Source organism: Gossypium hirsutum, chromosome D07 (assembly GCF_007990345.1).
Source record: "Gossypium hirsutum isolate 1008001.06 chromosome D07, Gossypium_hirsutum_v2.1, whole genome shotgun sequence".
NCBI lineage: Eukaryota > Viridiplantae > Streptophyta > Magnoliopsida > Malvales > Malvaceae > Gossypium > Gossypium hirsutum.
Window position 1 is genome coordinate 27,719,190 of NC_053443.1, and position 25,232 is coordinate 27,744,421.

General features: G+C 35.8%; 2 long non-coding RNA genes across 5 annotated transcripts; both read left to right on the forward strand.

Moving 5' to 3' along the window:
* Positions 1–17,546: 17,546 nt before the first annotated feature.
* LOC107954617 (uncharacterized) lies at positions 17,547–18,392 on the forward strand. The gene is made up of 2 exons (XR_001699625.2): positions 17,547–18,225; positions 18,314–18,392. It is a non-coding gene; the product is annotated as an uncharacterized lncRNA (long non-coding RNA).
* A 1,923-nt stretch (positions 18,393–20,315) lies between these two features.
* On the forward strand, positions 20,316–22,194 carry LOC107956733 (uncharacterized). Of its 4 annotated transcripts, XR_001700226.2 has the most exons (5): positions 20,316–20,501; positions 20,574–20,636; positions 20,816–20,896; positions 21,068–21,151; positions 21,736–22,194. It is a non-coding gene; the product is annotated as an uncharacterized lncRNA (long non-coding RNA). The 4 variants fall into 4 exon arrangements; XR_001700224.2 differs by having other exon boundaries at positions 20,316–20,636; XR_005915854.1 differs by lacking the exon at positions 21,068–21,151.
* Positions 22,195–25,232: the final 3,038 nt, after the last annotated feature.

The following is a 25,232-nucleotide window of genomic DNA, read 5'->3' on the forward strand; positions in this document are numbered from 1 at the left end:
CCCCATAGAGATAGGGAATATTCACTTTATTAAAGCCCTATGTGATTTAGGAGCTAGCATAAACTTAATGCCCTTATCTATATATGAAAAAGTCGAGCTAGGAGACCTCAAGAACACTCAAATCACATTACAATTAGCTAAATAATCTTCAATGCATCTAAAGGAAGTATTGGAAAATGTGTTTGTCAAAGTGCACAACTTCATTATTTCAGCAGATTTTGTGATACTCAATTTTGAGGAAGACCGTGAGATACCTATCTTGTTAGGCAGACCATTCTTAGCAACTTCAAAATCTACTATTGATATGGAAAAGAATGAATTAACCATGAAGATCAGTGGTGAAACTAAAATTTTTAAATGTGGTCACCAACAAGATGAGGTAGATAGAAAGAGATTAGGGAGACAATGTTATAAAATATCTGTAAAAATCCCTAACAACCCAGAGCCAGTGGAAGTATTTTTCATGATTAATGCAGGTCAAAAAACTAAGTTTAAATAGTGAGATCAGTGCAAGAAGGTGAAATGGCCTAATGGACGCTGGACAAACACTGATAGAAAAAAGACAAAGAGAGCATCATTGGGAACACTAATCAAGCTAACAGATGAATTTGGCAGCAAAACTTGACAATTTTAATTAAACTCTAATTTTATGTATATTATTGTATAATTTAACTATCTGCTTAACTTAGACTATAATTTTTATTCACATTGTATTTTATAGGAATCGAGAACACTTTGGGAGCAGAAATTTGCCTCAAAATAGAGTTGGTGTCGCAACACGGAACTTCCATGTCACAACACCGCGTCCAGTAGCAAAGGATTGAGAAAATCATCTAAATGTCGCAACGCAAAAGACAGTCTACCCAAATTTCCAAAATTTAAGAGTTTGTTGTGACATCAAACCCCGATGTCGCGACAACGGTAAACTGTTAGGGATGTCGTAACATGGAACCCCTACGTCGCGACATCGCTGCAATTTCTGCATAGTTGACCCGACCTGATTGCGCAACCTGACGGCATAAACCATGTTTTAACCTAGTTTTTAGCTTTAAAATACCATTTTAAAAACCTAGAAACTATTTTAACCTAAGACTAAACCCTTTTTAGCAATTAAACTCTCCCAAATCCTTCTAACTTTCTTAAAACCTCCAAAATCCTAAACATCTTTTTTACTGTTCATAATTTTTTTGTTGTAAATTCCTACTTTTAAATTAATTTTGTAACACCCCGAACCCGAGACCATCGCCGGAGTCGAACCCGAGGTGTTAACAGACTTCAAACCACTTATTAAAATTTTTCCAGACAAGCTGCCAATCTGCGTACTAGTCACTTTAAAAATCATATCTTGAGCTCTGGAACTTGAAATCCAGTTCCGTGAATTTTCCCTGAAACTAGACTCATATTCCCTTCTACATATTTTTTCTAGAATTTTTGGTCGGGCCAATTAGTACAGTTTAATAGTCAAAGTCTCCCATGTTACTGGGGTCGACTACACTGACCTTTGCGCATTACGACCTGGATATCTCCCTGTACAGAGCTTCAATACTGATGCCGTTTGTTTCTATAGAAACTAGACTCAGAGAGGAATCCATAAATATAAGGCATGACTCCTAATTATCTCTGGAAAATTTATGGTGAATTTTCAAAGTCGGAACAGGAGATCCAGAAACCGTTCTGGCCCTATTTCACGAGAACTTTAATATCTATTAATATACTGTTCATATGATTGTTTCGTTACTTTCATATGAAAATAGATTCATCAAGGTTCGATTACATAATTTATTCACTATTTAATTCCATTCCTACAAATTTTTGTGATTTTTCAAATCCACACCACTGCTGCTGTCAGCATCTATTTTCAAGGTAAACTTTACCTATTTCGTGGTTACCATGGACCAACTAGGGTTTTGTCATACATAGGTCCACATATGATCATATTTAGCCATTCCAATGGCTGATCATTTGCCCAACACTTCCATTCCAAACAATAGTCACCTCATGAAACCATATATACATACATAAACACAAATGGTCTAATGCCATACTCCACTTCTACAAGCCATTTTCGCATGGCTGTACACACATACATCACAAAAAGTGCTTAAAACAACAAGGGGTAGTCCTATACATGCCATATCCAGAGTTCAACTAAAAGAGTACCAAAAGAGCTTTGATAGTGTGGATGACTTCTACTTCGATGATCCCGAATCCGATAGCTAACGAACAAAATCTATAAAACAGAGAGCCAAAGCAACGGGGTAAGCATTTTAAAGCTTAGTAAGTTTCAAGTAATGAAATCGGCTTTGACTAAAGTATTACATTCACATAGCTAAATGAATCACTTTATTAATTCATATTCTCATAATCATACTTACTTCACACTTCATCAACATATACACACACAAGGTATCAACCTATCTAAAAGCCGAAAGTTCGTTAGTCGATTGAACGAATACTATTTAAAACGAATCGACTTCTTCGAAGCACATGCAAACATACCTTATCGTTTGGGTTTGTCGAGCGTATTAATTGAATTTATTACAGCACAAAACGCTCACATTCAAACCCAAGTTTCTTCGGAATTTAGCCGGATATAACCACAAGCTCAATTGCCTTCGGGTCTTAACCCGGGTATAGCAACTCACACGAATGCCTTCGGGTCTTAGCCCGGATATATCAACTTGCACAATTGCCTTCGGGTCTTAGCCCGGATATATCAACTCGCACAAATGCCTTCGGGTTTTAGCCCGGATATATCAACTCGCACAAATGCCTTCGTGTCTTAGCCCGGATATATCAACTCGCACAAATGCCTTCGGGTTTTAGCCCGGATATATCAACTCGCACAAATGCCTTCGGGTTTTAGCCCGAATATATCAACTCGCACAAATGCCTTCGGGTCTTAGCCCGGATATATCAACTCGCACAAATGCCTTCGGGTTTTAGCCCGGATATATCAACTCGCACAAATGCCTTCAGGTCTTAGCCCGGATATATCAACTGGCACAAATGCCTTAGGGTCTTAGCCCGGATATATCAACTTGCACAAATGCCTTCGGGTCTTAGCCCGGATATATCAACTTGCACAAATGCCTTCGGGTTTTAGCCCGGATATATCAACTCGCACAAATGCCTTCGGGTTTAGCCCGGATATATCAATTGCTCATGCACACATATATCAATAATCTTAACACATCCATATATTATTTTCGTTACTAAGGCTCAAACACAAATCATTTATTAAACCTTTCAAATTTCAGCTCAATAGCCACACACAAAGAGCATGATTTCGATTGGCTTTATAACTTAATCTCTTTGCACATTCGACTATCCGTCATAGTATGACTAATCATTTCGATATAATTCAAGTAGGGTCATTACTCGAAGACTTACCTCGGGTGTGGTCGAGCGAGTTCGACAGCTATTCGATCACTTTTTCCTTTCCCTTATCCAACTGTGGTCCTCTAAGCTCTTGAGCTAATTCAAACAAATTTAACTCATTAAAGTCTCATTTTGCTAGTTTATGGCCGAATATGACAAGGAGTTTGATGGGTCATATGGCCACCTTTTAGCTCAAATACACAATGGTCATACGCATTTTTAATCACATCAAATGATTCAATACAATTCACTCGAACATCAAAAGAGAACCTCAAGGTACTTAGTCCATATACACATTAGACATTAGAGTCACATATGTACGAAATCACGAATCGAATTCGACATATTAGCTAATTTTCCCTTTAGCCGAATCTTCTAAGTCAAGATAAAGCCATCAACATGTTTACCTTTGGCCGAACATACACATCAACTTAGGTGCTCATTTATGTGGCCGAACACACACATGTCTATGTTAAGGCCGATTGCGACACTCAATACATTCTACAAGTATGGACACTTGCATTGACTAAACACCATTTTTATTATTTTTACTCCAAAGCCGAATGCCTCTCAAGCCCTAAGCTCATGATCCTTTCATCATTAAGCAAGTGTTATAACACAACTAACATCCATTTTCAATTTGAACACCAACATAAAAATATTAAACATGAAAATCCATAGCCGAAACCTATACATGACATTACTCATTCCACCCATCGAAACAATATTTGTTCAAGACATCAAGCATTTTTATTTGGGTATTACATATATGAGCATTTAGAATTTATATTTTTAGCAAGATCAATTTCTTTCCTCAACACATTCTTCATCAAAACTTAAAGGAAATAATCAAATTCCTTCTTTAATAGCCATAGCCGAATGCTCCATCCATCAAAGTTAAAAATTAAGCATGGTCTAAGTAAGAACCATGATAATTAACCTAAAACAAGCTAAAATTTCACAACTTTAACACAATATACTAACCTTATTAAGCATTCAAATGGCCGAAAGTTCTTTGCCCCTATTCCTTCCTTCAATTCGGCCAAGAAGACAAGGATGAAGCCTTTTTTTTCATTTGCTTTCTTTTTATTCTTTTCTTTTATTCATTAAATCCCACAACCCAATATCAATTTCACAAATATATTGCCCATCATCAACCCACCTTGGCCGGCCACTATAAGGAAATTGGGCAATTTGACATGCAAGTCCACCTTTGTGTTGACATGCACTAATAAGCCCTTTAAAATTAGCCTATCATATTTCACCATGTCTCATGTTGATCCCTATTTAATAATTCCTCATGCAATTGGCAAAATTAGGGAATAAAACTTCCACATATGCATGTACACACATAATAAACGTAGAATATAACAATTAATTATTTTCATAACTCGGTTTTGTGGCCCCGAAACCACTTCCCGACTAGAGTCAATTTTGGGCTGTCACAACTCTCCCCCACTCAAGAAATTTTCGTCCCCGAAAATCTTACCGGTAAATAGGTTTGGGTATCATTCTTTCATCGAGCTCTCGGTTTCCCAAGTAGCTTCCTCGATCCCGTGTTTGAGCCATAACACTTTTACTAGCGGAACTCTTTTATTTTGCAACTCCTTCACTTCACGAGCTAGGATACGCATCGGTTCTTCTTCATAGCTCATATCGACTTGAATTTCAACTTCTGATGGGCTAATTATGTGCGATGGATCAGATCGATAGCGTTGAAGCATCGAAACATGAAACACGTCGTGAATCTTTTCAAGCTCAGGGGGCAAAATCAATCTATACGCAACCGGACCAACTCGTTCAGAGATTTCGTACGGCCCAATGAATCTCGGGCTCAACTTGCCCTTACGGCCAAATCTGAGTATCTTTTTCCAAGGTGAAACCTTAAGGAACACTTTGTCTCCCACCTGATACTCGATGTCTTTTCGTTTCAAATCTGCATACAACTTCTGGCGATCTGTGGCTGCCTTCAGACTTTCACGGATTACTTTTACTTTCCGTTATGCATCTTTTATCAAATCAACTTCGAAAATTTTACTTTCACCGAGCTCGGTCCAAAACAATGGTGTACGGCATTTACGCCCATACAAAGCCTCGTAAGGTGCCATCTTAATACTTGATTGAAAACTATTGTTGTAAGCGAATTCAATTAAAGGCAAATACCGCTCCCATGAACCACTAAACTCGAGGATGCAACATCTTAACATATCCTCAAGTATCTGAATTATCCGCTCGGATTGACCATCGGTTTGTGGATGAAAAGCGGTGCTAAAATGCAGCTTGGTACCCAAAGCTTCTTGCAGTTTCTTCCAAAATCGTGAGGTGAATCTCGGATCTCTATCCGACACGATAGAAACAGGTACCCCGTGTAATCTCACAATCTGAGAAACGTACAATTCAGCTAGTTTATCCAATGAAAAATCCGTACATACGGGGATAAAGTGAGCCAACTTAGTCAGTCTATCGACAACAACCCAAATCGCATCCTTCTTACTTGCTGACAATGGCAGTCCGGACACAAAGTCCATTGTGACTCGATCCCATTTCCACTCGGGTATCATGATCGACTGAAGTAATCCTGAAGGCACTTGATGTTCCGCTTTCACTTGTTGACATATTAAACATCTCGAAACAAAGTCGGAGATGTCTCGTTTCATACCATGCCACCAAAATCGACGTTTTAAATCGTTGTACATTTTCGTACTCCCCGGGTGAATTGACATTCGGCTACAATGGGCTTCGTTCAGAATCATCGAAATGAGTTCCGAATTCCTTGGAACACACAAACGACTTCTGAACCTCAAACAATCATCATCATCAATTTGAAACTTCGATTCCTTGTTCGGAACACACTCAGCCCGTTTTGCAACCAATTCATCATCGACTTTCTGAGCTTCACGAATTTGATGAGTCAATAATGGTTTGGCTTTTAATTCAGCTACTAACACATTGTCGGGTAGAACAGACAAATGCACATTCATCGCTCGTAAAGCAAACAATGACTTCCGGCTTAAGGCGTCCGCAACCACATTAGCCTTTCCCGGGTGGTAATCAATGACAAGCTCGTAATCTTTCAACAACTCAAGCCAACGTCTTTGTCGCAGATTCAAGTCTCGCTGAGTCATCAAATATTTGAGACTTTTGTGATCCGAAAATACATGGCACTTCTCACCAAACAAATAATGTCGCCATATTTTCAAAGCAAATACGATGGCAGCTAGTTCGAGATCATGGGTCGGATAATTTCTCTCGTGTGGCTTCAATTGCCTCGACGCATAGGCCACAACTCGACCTTCTTGCATCAATACGCAACCCAACCCAAGTAGGGATGCGTCACTATAAATGACAAACTCTTTGCCTGATTCGGGTTGCACTAAAATTGGAGCTTCAGTCAAATGAGTTTTTAGTTGATCGAAACTTTTCTGACATTTCTCCGTCCATTCGAACTTAACATCCTTTTGAAGTGGCTTCGTCATTGGTGTGACTATCATCGAGAAACCTTTGACAAATTGTCGGTAATAACCGGCGAGCCCCAAAAAGCTCCGAACCTCAGTAATATTTCTCGGAGGTTTCCAGTTAAGTATGGCTGAAATTTTATTCAGGTCAACTCGAATACCCGATGCGGATACCACATGGCCCAAGAAGCTAACCTCTCTTAACCAGAACTCACACTTACTGAACTTAGCATATAACTGCTTATCCCGCAAAACTTGCAACACTAGTCTCAGGTGCTCAGCATGTTCGGTCTCATCTCTTGAATAGACCAAGATGTCATCAATGAACACAACTACGAACCGATCCAAATATGGTCTGAAGATCCGATTCATCAAATCCATAAATACTGCAGGGGCATTAGTGAGCCCAAACGGCATCACTAAGAATTCGTAGTGACCGTACCTCGTTCTGAAAGCAGTTTTGGGTACGTCCGAATCTCGAATCCGCAACTGATAATAACCCGATCTCAAATCTATTTTTGAGAACACTGAGGCCCCCTTTAGTTGATCAAACAAATCATCAATACGCGGTAACGGATATTTATTCTTTATCGTCACTTTATTCAGTTGACGATAGTCAATGCACAACCTCATGGTTTCGTCCTTCTTTTTCACGAACAATACTGGTGCACCCCAAGGTGAGAAACTTGGTCGAGCAAAACCTCTATCCGTCAATTCTTGCAACTGAGCTTTCAACTCTTTTAACTCGGTTGGTGCCATACGATACGGAGCTATCGAAATCGGCGTAGTCCCAGGTACAAGCTCAATACCAAACTCTACCTCCCGAACAGGTGGTAAACCCGGTAATTCTTCAGGAAAAACATCCAGGTATTCACAAACCACCGGTACAGATTCGGGTTTCCTTTCTAATTCTTGGTCATCCAGTACATACGCAAGGTATGCTTCGCACCCTTTTCTTACATATTTCTGGGCCAACATTGAGGATATTACAGCTGGCAACCCATCCAAGTCCGTAGACTCAACTCGGATTACTTCGTTATTTGCGCACCTCAAATCAATAGTCTTGCTTTTGCAATTCACAACCGCATCATGCACGGTCAACCAATCCAACCCGAGAATAACATCAAATTCATCAAACGGCAAAAGCATCAAGTCCACCGGAAAACAGGAACCTCGGATTACTAGGGGACATTTTTTACACACTTTGTCGACAAGCACGTAACGACCCAAGGGATTTGACACCCGAATTACAAACTCAGTAGACTCAATAGGTAAAGTCTTACTGGATGCTAAGGTTTCACATATGTAAGAATGAGTAGAACCGGGGTCAATCAAAGCAATTACATTAGTATCAAAGAGAGTAAAAGTACCGGTAATAACATCAGGCGAAGAAGCATCCTCGCGGGCACGTATAGCATAAGCTCTGGTAGGCGCACGAGCCTCGGATCTAGTCGTAGCATCTCTAGATCCTCTCTGACCACCACTAGCATTGCCCGTATTTCTAGATGGTCTACCTCGAGCAGTGGTAGCACCCGGTTTCCCACTCTGATTTACATTCTGTTCAGACAGCCTCGGGCAATCTTTAATGAAGTGGTCAACTGATCCACACTTGTAACAGGAGCGGTCATGGAATCTACAACTCCCCGAATGCCATTTACCGCAATATCGACATTCTATTCTGTCTTGACGTTCATTCCCAACACTAGCGATCGAAGTGCCTCGGGTACCCATAGGGGGTCGATCACGGTCTCGTCTAAAAAGGCCAGAAGTGCCTCTAGACCGGCCCACATCATCTCAAAATTTCTTCGATGCCTGTTGAAGAGACTTTCCCAAGGATCTTTTACGAAATTCCCCAGTTCCTACATCAACTTTTTGTTTTTCTTTTCTAAGCTCTTCGGCTTTACAAGCTTGCTCGACAAGTACTACGAACTCTCGTATTTCAAGAATGCCAACGAACATTTTTATATCTTCATTCAGTCCATCCTCGAAGCGTTTACACATGATAGCCTCGGACGAAACACATTCCCGAGCGTATCTACTAAGTCTAACAAATCTTCGCTCGTAATCAGTAACTGACATAGAACCTTGCTTAAGCTCAAGAAATTCCTTCCGTTTTTTATCAACAAATCTCTGACTGATATACTTTTTCCGAAACTCAGTTTGGAAAAACTCCCAAGTTACTTGCTCTCGGGGCACAACAGAAGTCAGAGTACTCCACCAATAGTAGGCAGAATCGCGTAGCAAGGAGATAGTACACTTTAGGCATTCATCGGGTGTACAAGATAGCTCATCGAGTACTCGGATAGTGTTGTCCAACCAAAATTCAGCTTGCTCGGCATCGTCGCTATCCGTAGCCTTAAATTCAGTAGCCCCATGTTTTCGAATTCTGTCAACTGGGGGCTTATTTGACCTTATTTGGTCAATTACCGGAGGTATTGTAGGTGCGGGGGTGGTATTTGTCGGGAATGGAGGTTGTGGAACAGCCGTATTAGTTCGAATGTATTGGTTGAACCAATCATTCATCACGCTATAGAAAGCTTGTCTAGCTTCATCATTCGGATTACCAGCATTAGGTTGAGAGTCCGCCGGCGCTGTCCCTTGTGCGGGAGCAGGCGCTACACTCTCAAGATCATCAGCTACCGCTCGGTCGGGATCGGGATCCATTACTATAAATAAACACATTTGCAAATGTCAGAAATCACCCCACTATCAAATAATCACATAAAATGGCATGTATAGCTAGACCCAACGCATTACGGTAGTCCTAGAATTGACTAAACCGTAGCTCTGATACCAATCAAATGTAACACCCTGAACCCGAGACCGTCGCCGGAGTCGAACCCGAGGTGTTAACAGACTTCAAACCACTTATTAAAATTTTTCCAGACAAGCTGCCAATCTGCGTACTAGTCACTTTAAAAATCATATCTTGAGCTCTGGAACTCAAAATCCAGTTCCGTGAATTTTCCCTGAAACTAGACTCATATGCCCTTCTACATATTTTTTTCTAGAATTTTTGGTCGGGCCAATTAGTACAGTTTATTAGTCAAAGTCTCCCATGTTACTGGGGTCGACTACACTGACCTTTGCGCATTACGACCTGGATATCTCCCTGTACAGAGCTTCAATACTGATGCCGTTTGTTTCTATAGAAACTAAACTCAGAGAGGAATCCATACATATAAGGCATGACTCCTAATTATCTCTGGAAAATTTATGGTGAATTTTCAAATTCGAAACAGGAGATCCAGAAACCGTTCTGGCCCTGTTTCACGAGAACTTTAATATCTATTAATATACTGTTCATATGATTGTTTCGTTACTTTCATATGAAAATAGATTCATCAAGGTTCGATTACATAATTTATTCACTATTTAATTCCATTCCTACAAATTTTTGTGATTTTTCAAATCCACACCACTGCTGCTGTCAGCATCTGTTTTCAAGGTAAACTTTACCTATTTCGTGGTTACCATGGACCAACTAGGGTTTTGTCATACATAGGTCCACATATGATCATATTTAGCCATTCCAATGGCTGATCATTTGCCCAACACTTCCATTCCAAACCATAGTCACCTCATGAAACCATATATACATACATAAACACAAATGGTCTAATGCCATACTCCACTTCTACAAGCCATTTTCGCATGGCTGTACACACATACATCACAAAAAGTGCTTAAAACAACAAGGGGTAGTCCTATACATGCCATATCCAGAGTTCAACTAAAAGAGTACCAAAAGAGCTTTGATAGTGTGGATGACTTCTACTTCGATGATCCCGAATCCGATAGCTAACGAACAAAATCTATAAAACAGAGAGCCAAAGCAACGGGGTAAGCATTTTAAAGCTTAGTAAGTTTCAAGTAATGAAATCGGCTTTGACTAAAGTATTACATTCACATAGCTAAATGAATCACTTTATTAATTCATATTCTCATAATCATACTTACTTCACACTTCATCAACATATACACACACAAGGTATCAACCTATCTAAAAGCCGAAAGTTCGTTAGTCGATTGAACGAATACTATTTAAAACGAATCGACTTCTTCGAAGCACATGCAAACATACCTTATCGTTTGGGTTTGTCGAGCGTATTAATTGAATTTATTACAGCACAAAACGCTCACATTCAAACCCAAGTTTCTTCGGAATTTAGCCGGATATAACCACAAGCTCAATTGCCTTCGGGTCTTAACCCGGGTATAGCAACTCGCACGAATGCCTTCGGGTCTTAGCCCGGATATATCAACTTGCACAATTGCCTTCGGGTCTTAGCCCGGATATATCAACTCGCACAAATGCCTTCAGGTCTTAGCCCGGATATATCAACTCGCACAAATGCCTTCGGGTCTTAGCCTGGATATATCAACTCGCACAAATGCCTTCGGGTTTTAGCCCGGATATATCAACTCGCACAAATGCCTTCGGGTCTTAGCCCGGATATATCAACTCGCACAAATGCCTTCGGGTCTTAGCCCGGATATATCAACTTGCACAAATGCCTTCGGGTTTTAGCCCGGATATATCAACTCGCACAAATGCCTTCGGGTTTAGCCCGGATATATCAATTGCTCATGCACACATATATCAATAATCTTAACACATCCATATCTTATTTTCGTTACTAAGGCTCAAACACAAATCATTTATTAAACCTTTCAAATTTCGGCTCAATAGCCACACACAAAGAGCATGATTTCGATTGGCTTTATAACTTAATCTCTATGCACATTCGACTATCCGTCATAGTATGACTAATCATTTCGATATAATTCAAGTAGGGTCATTACTCGAAGACTTACCTCGGATGTGGTCGAGCGAGTTCGACAGCTATTCGATCACTTTTTCCTTTCCCTTATCCAACTGTGGTCCTCTAAGCTCTTGAGCTAATTCAAACAAATTTAACTCATTAAAGTCTCATTTTGCTAGCTTATGGCCGAATATGACAAGGAGTTTGATGGGTCATATGGCCACCTTTTAGCTCAAATACACAATGGTCATACGCATTTTTAATCACATCAAATGATTCAATACAATTCACTCGAACATCAAAAGAGAACCTCAAGGTACTTAGTCCATATACACATTAGACATTAGAGTCACATATGTACGAAATCACGAATCGAATTCGACATATTAGCTAATTTTCCCTTTAGCCGAATCTTCTAAGTCAAGATAAAGCCATCAACATGCTTACCTTTGGCCGAACATACACATCAACTTAGGTGCTCATTTATGTGGCCGAACACACACATGTCTATGTTAAGGCCGATTGCGACACTCAATACATTCTACAAGTATGGACACTTGCATTGACTAAACACCATTTTTATTATTTTTACTCCAAAGCCGAATGCCTCTCAAGCCCTAAGCTCATGATCCTTTCATCATTAAGCAAGTGTTATAACACAACTAACATCCATTTTCAATTTGAACACCAACATAAAAATATTAAACATGAAAATCCATAGCCGAAACCTATACATGACATTACTCATTCCACCCATCGAAACAATATTTGTTCAAGACATCAAGCATTTTTATTTGGGTATTACATATATGAGCATTTAGAATTTATATTTTTAGCAAGATCAATTTCTTTCCTCAACACATTCTTCATCAAAACTTAAAGGAAATAATCAAATTCCTTCTTTAATAGCCATAGCCGAATGCTCCATCCATCAAAGTTAAAAATTTAGCATGGTCTAAGTAAGAACCATGATAATTAACCTAAAACAAGCTAAAATTTCACAACTTTAACACAATATACTAACCTTATTAAGCATTCAAATGGCCGAAAGTTCTTTGCCCCTATTCCTTCCTTCAATTCGGCCAAGAAGACAAGGATGAAGCCTTTTTTTTTCATTTGCTTTCTTTTTATTCTTTTCTTTTATTCATTAAATCCCACAACCCAATATCAATTTCACAAATATATTGCCCATCATCAACCCACCTTGGCCGGCCACTATAAGGAAATTGGGCAATTTGACATGCAAGTCCACCTTTGTGTTGACATGCACTAATAAGCCCTTTAAAATTAGCCTATCATATTTCACCATGTCTCATGTTGATCCCTATTTAATAATTCCTCATGCAATTGGCAAAATTAGGGAATGAAACTTCCACATATGCATGTACACACATAATAAACGTAGAATATAACAATTAATTATTTTCATAACTCGGTTTTGTGGTCCCGAAACCACTTCCCGACTAGAGTCAATTTTGGGCTGTCACAAATTTGGTGTAGAAATAACTGGAAAACAATCAAAGGAACGACAATAGTCGAACTTTTCAAGGAATTCTAAAGAAATTATCCAAGATTAAAGGTTCCTAACTCATCTTTTTATTGTTCCATTGAAAATTTTGCTGTTAGTTTATTAGTATTAGCCTAAAACACCATTGAACATGCCTCCAAGAAAATTTAGGAGAACTAATGAACCGAAACCATTAACGGTTCCAAATCCCTCTAATTTTCTGAATCAAAATGTTGAAAAATATTTTCTAGAACTTCAGGGAAAAAATTTATTCAAGAGAAGGGATTTGAACCGTCTATGGTTCTCTGCCTGGAAGTTTGGCTTTTGGTCTGATACCATAGATGGGAACGTTTCTATGTGATCCCAAAATATTCTGATGTGGTCCCGATAGTTCAAGAATTTTATGCATCTTTGAGGGACTAAGAGTCTAAAAGGACTGAAGGCTTAACTTGGGAAACAGTACCAGTACTAGGGAAGGGAGTACGAATTATCGCTAGAATTATTTGTGAATTTTATAAAGCTCCATTTTATGAGAAAGACATTGTAGAAGAAACAGATATGCATCAGAACATGGATACCAAAATATGAAACGATGTGTCAGCGGCCAGAAAGTGGGAGTTTTCTTTCCCCACTTAGTGGCAACTTTATGCAAAAGAGTGGGTATTCCAATGGTGTCTACTGAGCAGTCCATGAAGCCATCCCAAAGCGTAATTGGAGACACACTGTATACGTAGTACATAAAGCTTCGAGTGAAACAAATAAAAGATTGGAACAAACACCAACAAGAGAAGATGACTATTCTAGTCTCATCTCAAAGGAATGCAAAATCGACAACCCGATAGGAAATTGGCGAGAGTAGATATTCAAAGTTGGATTGGATGATACACTGGATGTAAGAATCATGCCCAATTTTTCAAGAATTTGCACAGCAAAACAACATTAGAGTACCTAATTATACGTCGAATATGTTGGGGCCAACGCATCAAGAAGAAGAGCATGAAAGTGAAGAAGAAAGCGAAGATGAGGAATGAGAGGAGGATGAGGAGATGGACTTTCAGGAAGATGATTAAACTTTTATTTTTAAAGAATGTAACCATTGGGATAATTGTGTTAACTTTTGTTTATAGGAGTAGATTTTTATTTACTTTATTTTTCTATTTTAAGTTTTATATGTAGGAACCCCACATGGAAGAAGCACAAAATTTAGAACTCACAATGATCAAAGGAGGAAGCACCCACAAACAGTTTACAGAACTACCACGATCAATTGGGTAACTTCTTTCCTTATCCTTTCAAGGCTACACATTGAGAACAATTTGTTATCTAAAGTATAGGGGGTAACATAGAAAATTTGTTTCAATTTTTATGTTTTTCTTTTAATTTTTTTGTCAATTGTGTGCTTGAGCTTGTAAAAATACAAGTGATTGGTTATGAGCATGTATACAGGTTAATTGTATTTACTATCAATTTGGCATGATAGTAGATGATTGTAAAATTTTTATTATTACTAACTATTTAAACTAAAGTGTCTAATTGCTTAATTGGTCCTCTAGCTAATTAAAATTTCATAGCGATTGAACTTTTACTACTTTTACGATTTAATCCTTGTACTCTAAATAAACATCAATTCAATAAAATTACTATATTGTAATTCAATATATTACTAAATAAGAATCGTAAGTATTAAAAAATAATATTTACAGACTTGATCATCAGAAATGGGATTCTAAAACCACCAACACCACTGCAAAATGGGCTGTTACAAACTTAATGCCCTTCTCTATACTTGGAAGTTAGATATGGGGGATATTATGCCTACATTAGTCATACCACAAATTGCTAATAAAGCTCTGTGTGATAAGCTTATCTTTCTGACAAATTTCACCATTATAGATATGGAGGAAGATTGAGAGGTTCCATTTGAGAGGTTCCATTTATTTTTGGGAGGCCATTCCTTGTAACTAGAAGAGTACTAATTGATATTTAGGAGGTAAACTTATAATGAGGGTTAATGATCAACAAGCAACTTTTAATATTTTTTCTTCTTTGAAATATCCAAATGATCTAGAAGAATTTTTTTAGTTCATATATTAGATAAGGTTTCTTTTGAGAATGTTTTTTCTATCAACTCTTTGAAACATATTTTGTTGTCTAAAACTGATAAAGTTTTAAATAGTTTCAAGAATTCATAAAAGCATTAGACTCAATTCCGAAGCATGTAGAATCTATATCCAAGTTTGAATAATTAGGATTGCCTTGGGGCCTTTGAAGGTTATGAAGCTTTCAATTGAAGAGCCACTGGTTTTCGAGCTCAAGCAACTACGGTCTCATTTAGGCTTTGCTTGATAGAATGGAAAGAAAATTGAAAATATGGAAAATTGAAATGGTTGAAAAATAAAAAGATGAAAAATATAATTTTCTTTCCACAGGTGTGCTTGGTAGGCAAGATGAAATATGGAAACTAAAAGTAATTTTCTTTTCCTTTATTGCTTAGTAGAGTTGAAAATGGAGGGAAGGAATATAAAACATTTGAAAATTGTATAATTTAAACTAACATATTCTTCTTTCCCATTTTCTCTCCTATCTTCATTCCACTTTGGAAGCATTGGTTTTTGTCCATTAGGATAGAAAATGACCATCTCTCCTATTCTCTTTCCTATCACTTTTCTTCCCTACCAAGCAAATTCAAAATTTACAGCGTGTTTGGTTGGGGGGAATGCATGCCTATTCCCCCTATGCAGCGGGCCCACCAGGAAACGGTTGTTTGGTTCGTTGTTTTCCCATTCCCTCCGAATCGGTTACTCCCCCGTTACATTGATTGCACGTAATAGGCATTACGCCCCCTTAGCGCCGATTACCCATTCCGCATCTTTCCTTTTTTTCTCTTCTGTTTTTTGCCCTCGTCTTCAACGCTCCGATTCTCCCATGCTTCCTTGCACAGGTAATTTCTTTTCCCTTCCACTCACTCTGTCGTCGATTATTGTTCATCATTTCTTTGATTTTCTTCATTTTATCAAGAAGGAGAAACCGATTTCCAGAGGTATTTTCGCTATTCATTTAAATCGATTTCCCTTTTCTCATTTTAGGTTCTTGTTCATCGCACTCTTCCCCGATTTCCCTGGTTACAGGTTAGTTTTCCAGAGTATCAAAATTTTCGTTTTTGTTGCATCTTGGTCTTTTTGGAATTAGAGGCATAGCAGTGCAACGATGATCACCTTACTAAAGAAGAAGTAATCGACAGAGTCCTCGACGTTTTCAAAAGCTTCCCCAAAGTTGATCCTTCCAAGGTCACCCCTTTTTCTCACATCCGTTTCACGATTTATTGTTTGATTTTATATTTCGGTGCTTGGGTGCTTAGGAAGAAATGATTTTGAAGTTATTCTTTTCTAGAACTACTTGATATTTCACCCGATTTATAGTTTGCGAATCGGATTTAATTTATTTCCCTTAATCGAATATTTGGGATCAATTAGGTACCCTTTTGATTGGTTGATCTGGTGTCTTTGTCTGGGTTTCTAGAAAAAAATGTGGGTACTGAAAATAGCCTTAAAATTCTAAGTTGTGGGCATTTTATGTTTATTGGTTATCCATTTGTAAAAGTGAAAAGTTCAGGTTGATTGTCTCAATAGGAAGCAATTTCAGTAGTAGCATTAGCATGCTGAAGCTTACATTTGCATTGCAGTTGATTCTGCATTCTAGATTCCATTGAAATTACTCTCCTAGAGTTGTGCTAAATTTGAGGTTGTTTATATTGTTATGCATGTGTACAAGAACAATACACTGGTCTCAAAACCTATTTTGATGGATCATTTGCTTTGTATGCTGGCATGACTTCGAGATAAGTTATTCACTGGAGGTGTCAATTATTTTACTTGTTTTCTGATTTTATAAATGACAATGTAGATGCCACATCCTTGAATGTCAATACATTGGTTACTGCTGAATGGGTTCCCAGCTCTGAAGCTAAAGGTATGAAAAATTGAAAATTAGTGCTTTTGAATATAATTTGAAATTTCAAGTTGAAGAACAGCCATGAAGTTTGAGATTAGGTGTCGGCACTGAAAATCTCAAACATTATATATGCAGATCCGGTCTATTCGTGTTGAAGGTCGATTAGATGAGAAGGTACTTCCAAGTTCGGTTAAGTCTGATGGTACAAATATGCATCTTTGAACCAGCCTGATTCATCGTCTTTTGCAAGTTAGTTCAGACATGGAAATCGACTAGCAAGGTACTGAGTCTAATTTATGTATGATTTTGTAGCTGCCTAATTATGATTTTGAGAGTTTCCCTTTAGAACTAGCAATATTAGAGATGAAATGATTTTGTAGCTATCTAATTATGATCTCGAGAGTTTCCCTTTAGAACTAGCAATATTAGAGAAAAATGATACATCATATTCATACACAGATAAATAACTCAAACATGACAAGAAGATGCGTTATTCAAAATCTGTAAAATATGAATTATTAATTATGAATTATTATATGATGATAACATGACTGTTAGCAGAACATGGCATAGATACACAAATTACTAGGTAACATTTTTTCTTTTCTAGGAAATTGACTCCTTATTTGCATGATTTGGCCATTTGAACGAGATGAAATATTTGTTCTAGTGTTTCCTATTTCATATGTTTTGCCAAGATCAATTGCTTGACATAGAATAGTTAAGAAAGCGATAAGATATATGCTTTAAGGATCTTTTAGTCTTGTGTTTCTATGTTATATTTGCTAGATTAATTGCTTGTGTGATGCTTTCTCCATTTTTGCAAGAGTTGGTGGAAATTGTTATGATTGGTGTTTGTTCTGTTAACATATTTAAGCAATCTTTAGTGTGTTCAATGTTGGTAAGATGTTCAAAATGTTAAAAAAGTGTCTGAAGACTACTAATGGTTATGGCTGGTAAGACTCTTTGATAATTTAATTCCATTTTCATTTGGTTGTCCTTACATGTTTCTGTTTCCTATGTTTCCTAGATTGAGTCAGCCTTTTATGCTTGTGATTTCAATTTTGAGTTTTGACTTATTTTTAGTCATACTTAAATGCACTGAGTTTTGACTTGCGGCTTTAATAGCTACTGTTACATTGGGTAAAGAATTCTACTTGGGAGGGTAAGCCTTAACTTTTAACCCATACATTGTTGCCTACAATCATACTTTGCAGGGTAGGAGTAGCTTGCAAAATATGTGAAACTTGCAGGGTAGTAGGAGCAGCATTGATAATGGCTGGATTGTATCTGGTTATCCTAGGAAAAAGTGAAGAGAGCAAGTATCTGTCTAAAAATGAACCAATCTATTCAGTGTCTGAAAATAATGACATGGAATCCACCTTCATTCGGCCGTTGTTGGGAAATAAATTGCAGAACTTAGGCAAATGAATGAATTTTCATATCAGCTCCATGGCAAAGTCAGTCATCCAATCCACATTAATGCCATTTGAAGCAGCTTGCTGCTATTGAAATTGAAGGACAACAAACGTGAATGATGAAGTTTCCAACAATTGAAATGGGAAAAAAGAAAAGTTGAATTGTTTTGATCAACATGCATCATGGATGACATATGAAATATTTTTTATTATTAATTCTGAATGGAACACAGAGGGTGCCTTCTCTGAGCTCTAACAGCCATGCTTATGTATTTATTTATGTTTATTTGACCCTGTTGGTTTGGATTATCATTTTGTGAAGAAATTCAATGGTAATGTTGTAACTTTTTGATGTTGTAAAATTTTATAACATATGGATTATGACATATAAATTAATGAAATCATGTAACCTTTTGTTAATATTTAAATATTATATTTATGCAAAATATAATTCTCAAGTTATTTATTACTTTTAATATTTTTTTTGTAGAATAATTAAATTATTTTATTCACTAATGATATTTTAGCACATTAAATTTGTATTGCGGTTTAAAAATAATAAATGAGATTAAATGTTTTTTTATATTATTATATATTATGATTTTAGTAAATTAATATAAGAATAATTATATTAAGAATTTTATTAAATTATATATTATTTATTAAATTATATTTAATAATTATTATTTTAAATTATTATTAAATTATTTATTATTTATATTAATAATCTTATTAAAATTTAATAACAATAACAATAAATCATCTACCTAAAAGAAATTCTGCTAAGGGTATTCTAGTCATTTTAGTTTTTTTCCTTATGTTATTACGTCTCTATTCCATTCAACCAAATACAAGAATACTATTACGCCTCTATTTCATTACATTTAACCAAACAATTGAATTACTATTATGCCTCTATTCTATTACGCCTCTATTCTATTACAGCGAACCAAACGTGACCTTATTTTCTTTCCACTTTTTCACTCACCATTCCATCCCTCTACTTTTCATCCAACCAAATATACTCTTAAAGTATGATTTTCTCGGTGATAATCAAAAGTTATAGGTTATAATATCAACATAATTATGATAAAAAAATCTCATTGAGATGTAATCTGATTGAGATTTCAATGAGATTTTTCAACTCAATACTTATACTAATATGACTAAAAATAAAATCTAATTGAGTAAGAAATCTAATTGAGATTTTTTCGTGATTTAGAATTTATCCCTTATGAATTTGACGAAAAAAAAAACATCAAATATAATACAATGTTAAAATATAAATTTATTATAGGTTATGAATATTTAAGTAAAAATATGTAATAATATATGTCCAAATATTGCATAAAATAGTAATAAATACTATAACTATATATTAATTATTTTCATATTTTTAATAAAAAATTTGATTTAATGACAGTGAAATGTATATGTTCCATTATATAATTGGTAATACATGGTGAATTCTTAATCATTCAATAACGAAAAAATGACGTAAAAGTCTTATTATATCATATATATATATATAATGATTCGGTTCAAATTATATTAATTTAAATTTTTTTTTGAATAATTTCATTATAAATTTAATTTTTTTTGAAAATAATATTTAGAATTATCTATAATCATTTTCTAACCCATAACTAGAAAAATAATGTGTTTCAACGCACTCAAATTCACATATTATTACATTAGCGATAATACTTATACTAATTAAATTAAAACTCAATCACTTTAACCAAAATTTTAAAATGAAAATGCGATTTAAAATTTTATCATTATAGACTTCCAAATTCCAAAAGTTATATATCATTGTATTTTAAATATGTAAATACAGGTCACTGAACAGAAAAATCCAAAACCGAGAGGTGTTCAGCAGCGCCAACTTTCGAATTTCCGTCGCATAACGTTTTCAAATTAAATTTAGGGTTTTTAGTTTTTTCCCCTCTCGAAATCTTCTATTAAAGATTAAGAAGAGATGGAGTCTGAAAACGGCGATGCTGATCATTATTTTCCCTATGTATATATTTCTGGTATAATTATCGCCTTCCTATTTTAGTGAATGTTATATTGACTGCTTCTGATTTCGCAGAGCAAACAACGATACTTTGATGGCGTTTATAATAATGGAGCTGAGTTTCCTCAGATTGATAAAGTTAGCTCTCTATTTTTCCTTAACTTCTCCCCTTTTTCTTCTAAAAGCAATTATTTATTTGTTTTAGCAAATTTTCAATTAAAATTCATAATTTCGGATGCAATTCGTTATTAGTTATTTTAAATCAACATTTAAAAAAAAACTAATAAAAGTTGTTTCTGATTTGCCTTTGTTTCAAGATTACAATTCAACCTGTCATTTGACGGTCACAATTGTATGGCACTGTAAAGGACAGAAGTCAAGTGGATAGGAAGTAAGAGGTTTGATACTTTGATTCCTTAACCTTCAAATTGAGAATGTTATATTGTTCCTAATCTACGATACGATTTTAAGTTTGGCGAAGTACTTCATTAATTTAATATTGCGAGTATCAGTATAAAAGGTGTTTTTTTCTTTTCTTTCCGGGGTTTAAATGCTGTTGCAATTTGAAGTAAATGCAAGTACCACTGATTGATCCAAGTATGTACTGGTTTGCAATTTCAAATATTGGTTCAATGCTGAAATGCCTTTCCCAGGTAAATAGACCTTTTTAGTTACTAAGTAGTGGGATGTCATGTCATTTCCCTTCCCTTACTAGTTCATGAGCAAATATTGTGACTCATCTGGTTAGTTAGTCTCTTATGAGCGTGAGGAGAATGTCCATCCTTGATATGTTTATTGCTTCTGTACCTGAAGTTCTGAGCATATTGTGAGTTAGGTGCTTTGAAATTTAAATATATAAACTCATCATTAAAAGAAAAAAGTGTCGAACAGAAAGTTAGAGACAGAATCTCATTGGACCTTTATCTTATTTTGGGGTTCCAATAGTCAAAACTTTTAATTTCACAAATCACAATTTGGTTTCCATCAAATTAGAGGATAGTAAGAAGTTAGGAAGTGAATGTAATATTAATCCTTGTGGACATTACATATGAATTACATATATTTCATTTCCTCCAAAACTTTTAAACCATTTGCTTTTCATTAAGTACTTTGAATAATATAGATGCTGTTTCAGTCTAGCAAAGTCAGAGTGCTTTTAGATTTTATCATAGGGTGCCTAATTTTAAGTCCTCTATTGTGTCAGTGTTGTACTTACATTCTTATTTTCTGTTTTCAGGGAAGGAGCTCTTTTTAAAAATGCAGGAGATGTTAGTCCCCTTGGAGAAGAAGCATCTTTGGTTTCCACCTTTTGATAGGAGGTTTCACCTTCATGACTTGATTGAATCTGGGATGGTTGCTCAGGTTTCAAAAGATTATATACCACTAGCAGTGAGAATTGGATAGTGTTGCTTTTCTTTTGGTTCAGTTTTGAATATGAGGTGTAGCTACTAACTCATTTAATCAGCTTTTTCTGCTTTATATCTTCTGTTAATAAATTGATAGAAACTTATTATCAAGTTGACGATTGAACAAACAACCATATTCTTGCACTAATGTGCGTATGCATGGATGAATGCAAGATGAAGTGAGTATCTTATCTTTTAAATATTGTATCATTTATTTAGCAACTTCCATGATTGGTTAAACTACTGTAAGGCTTAACACTAATAATATCTCAGTTGAATGCTTGTCATGATGATCAATTGCAAGTTCGGTATTTCTTTAAAAGCGAAGTGAACAACTCTAAATGACCTTTATACAGTTATGCGGACCTGGACCTTAACTGAGAGAAGTTGAATTTGTATACCAAAGATATTAGCACATGTAGTAAACATTGGAATGCTAATGCTACTGAAAATGCCCCCCCCCCCCAATTTTTATCTTTAAAAAAAAAAAGAATTTTTGAAGGTAAAAATTTGTTGTTAAACATTCATGGTATCAACTACATTTGTAAGCACTTGCATTCATAAATATGTGTGTATCCTTGAAATATTAAACATAAAAAATTGTAATATATATGATCAAATACTTAGAAATTCTCTAGTATTACTGAAAGTAGCCAAACAAATAAAGAGGTTATGAGACTTTTCTTTTATTAGAAAATTCTTAAAATAAACCTTTTAAATCAAATTTAAGGGGAAGATAGAAGCTGGTAATTTGGTTAATGTTAACCAGAAAGGCTATTCGAATGACCAACTTATATCTCTGCAAAAAAAAAAAAAAAAAAAGACTTTTCCAGTTCATTTATAATTCAATTTGACCAAGAATTGAAATTTTTATCTATATACCTAAGATATGAATCGATGGGGGTAAAGAATTTATATCAAATTGTAAGCATGGAGAACCTAAGGGTTTGGACAGTGGTGTAGCTGCCACCTACTGGAATCTTCAAATTTTAGAAGTATTATATTGGTGTAGCAGCAACATTTAGTTCTAAATTTATATTGTTGTAGCAAGAATCTCCAAGGAAAATATTTTGCTTAGCTTGTCAACCTACATATATACTAACTTGGCTGATATGCCTTGAGGCTTAAGGGTATCAACCTTGTATCAGAGATAATTACATTCTTGAGGAAGTCAACTATGTTTTTAGGGATCGTATTTTATTTGACGATAGATGATGTTTACAATGGCAAATATGATATCTTATGAAAAGCTATGAAAGTAGTCATCTTGTTGCGAGATGGCCATTCATGCAACAACTCGCACATTTTGCGGACATTATTGGCATAAGTTATCTGGCAAACAGGCTAAACTCGAGAAGAATGGCGGACTGTCAGTTGGAAAACTATCGAGCGGACAACATTTGGCAAACTATTTGGCAGACTGTCCAAATATGAATAGACTAGCGGATACACAAGACCCAAGTTGTCTTGCAAATCAACATGCGAGCTATGACTCTACGAACTATCCCGAAGCTTTTGATAGAAGCTAACAATTGTCAACTTGTTTAGAAAATTTGTTAGATTATTTTATTTATCTTTAATTTGATAGGTTAATATAAATAGTGCTAACTAGACAGAAATCAACCAATAAGTAATCTCATGTACTTAGACTTGCCAACTTGTTAAGTTGCAGTTGGTAAATTTTCCTATTTAAAGTGTATACTTTGAATGTAAAAAGAGTATTAAAAAACTAGTAATGAAAACAAGTCACATTTGATTGCTAAATTGATATGTCTATCTTTTCTTTCTTAGGCTAAAAACCAACAATTGGTATTTAGAGCCTGTCATCTTTGAGGGCCATTGATTTGTTAAGAAAGAAAGAAAAAACAACCTCTATTTCCTTGTTTTTGCAAAAAATGTCTTCAACTAGTTTTACACCTCTTCCACCACCAGTTTTTAATGGTGAAAACTATCGTATTGGGGTAGTCAAGATGAAGACCTACTTACAAACTTATGACTTATGAGAGGTTGTGAATGCGGATGTAGAGCCACCACCATTGCAAGCTAATCCAACAATAGCACAAATCAGGTAGCATAGTGATGATCGTGCTAAGAAATTCAAGGCAATGTCATGTCTTCAAAATGGTGTTTCTGATGTTATTTTTAGTAGGATCATGGCTTGTGAGACTCCAAAGCAAGCTTAGGATAAGCTGAAAGAAGAGTTTCAAGGTACACAGAAGACAAGACAACAATAGATTATTAACTTGAGATGGGATTTTGAGAATTTGAAAATGAAGGAGTCTGAAACTGTCAAACAATATTATGACAGAATCATGGTTGTTGTAAACAACATAAGATTGCTTGAAGATCAGTTTCCTGATAGCAGGGTAGTCTTGTGAATACACAAGACTCGCAAATACACAAGACGTAAGTTTTCTTGTGAATCAACATGCGAGCTATTACGCTGTGGACTATCCCGAAGCTATTGATACAAGCTAAAAAGTTGTTAACTTGTTTAGAAAAGTTATTAGGTTATTTAATTTATCTTTAATTTGATAGGTTAATATAAATGGTGCTGATTAGACAGAAATCAACTAATAAATAATCTCATGTACCTAGACTTGCCAACTTGTCAAATTGCAGTTGGTAAATTTTCTTATTTAAAGTGTATACTTTAAATGTAAAAAGAATATTAAAAAAAACCAATAATAAAAATAGCAAGTCAGATTTGATTTCTTTCTTAGACTAAAAACCAACACATCGAAGATGTTGGATAAGGAGTTGATCTTAGAGAAGCTTATGCTTCTATTCTGTCATTACTTACCCTACAGCTGTAAATTCTTCTCATTGACTGAGTTTGCAAGTATCACCATCTATGAGAACTGCTATTAAATTCCAAGTTTAGTGCATCTGATATTGTTACATCAATTTGTATTGTCACACTAACTAGAGAGAGAGAGAGAGTAGGACTTGCAAGCTTTTGGAGTCTTGTGATATGACTTCTATATATAGGCTTATATGGAGGACTGGATTCTTGTTGCCCGCTCCTCATAATTAGGACAATTAATTGTTAAATGATTATCTTTTGGGGGTCCATGATGTTTTAGACTTTATGGTCATTAATAACTAGGAGTTTGTCATATTTGCATTGATTTCTCTTAAATGAGATAAGAATTGTTCCAAGGACATTAATCATATTAGACTATGATACCTTTTCATTTATAGGTGGATAGCTTTCGTTAATGCATGCCTTGACAATTTGCTTCAACTACAAAAGCATGTCGTGTGATATTGGCCAGAATCTAGTTTATACTTAATCCCAAGGTTTCTTCAGTAAAATGCATTTGAT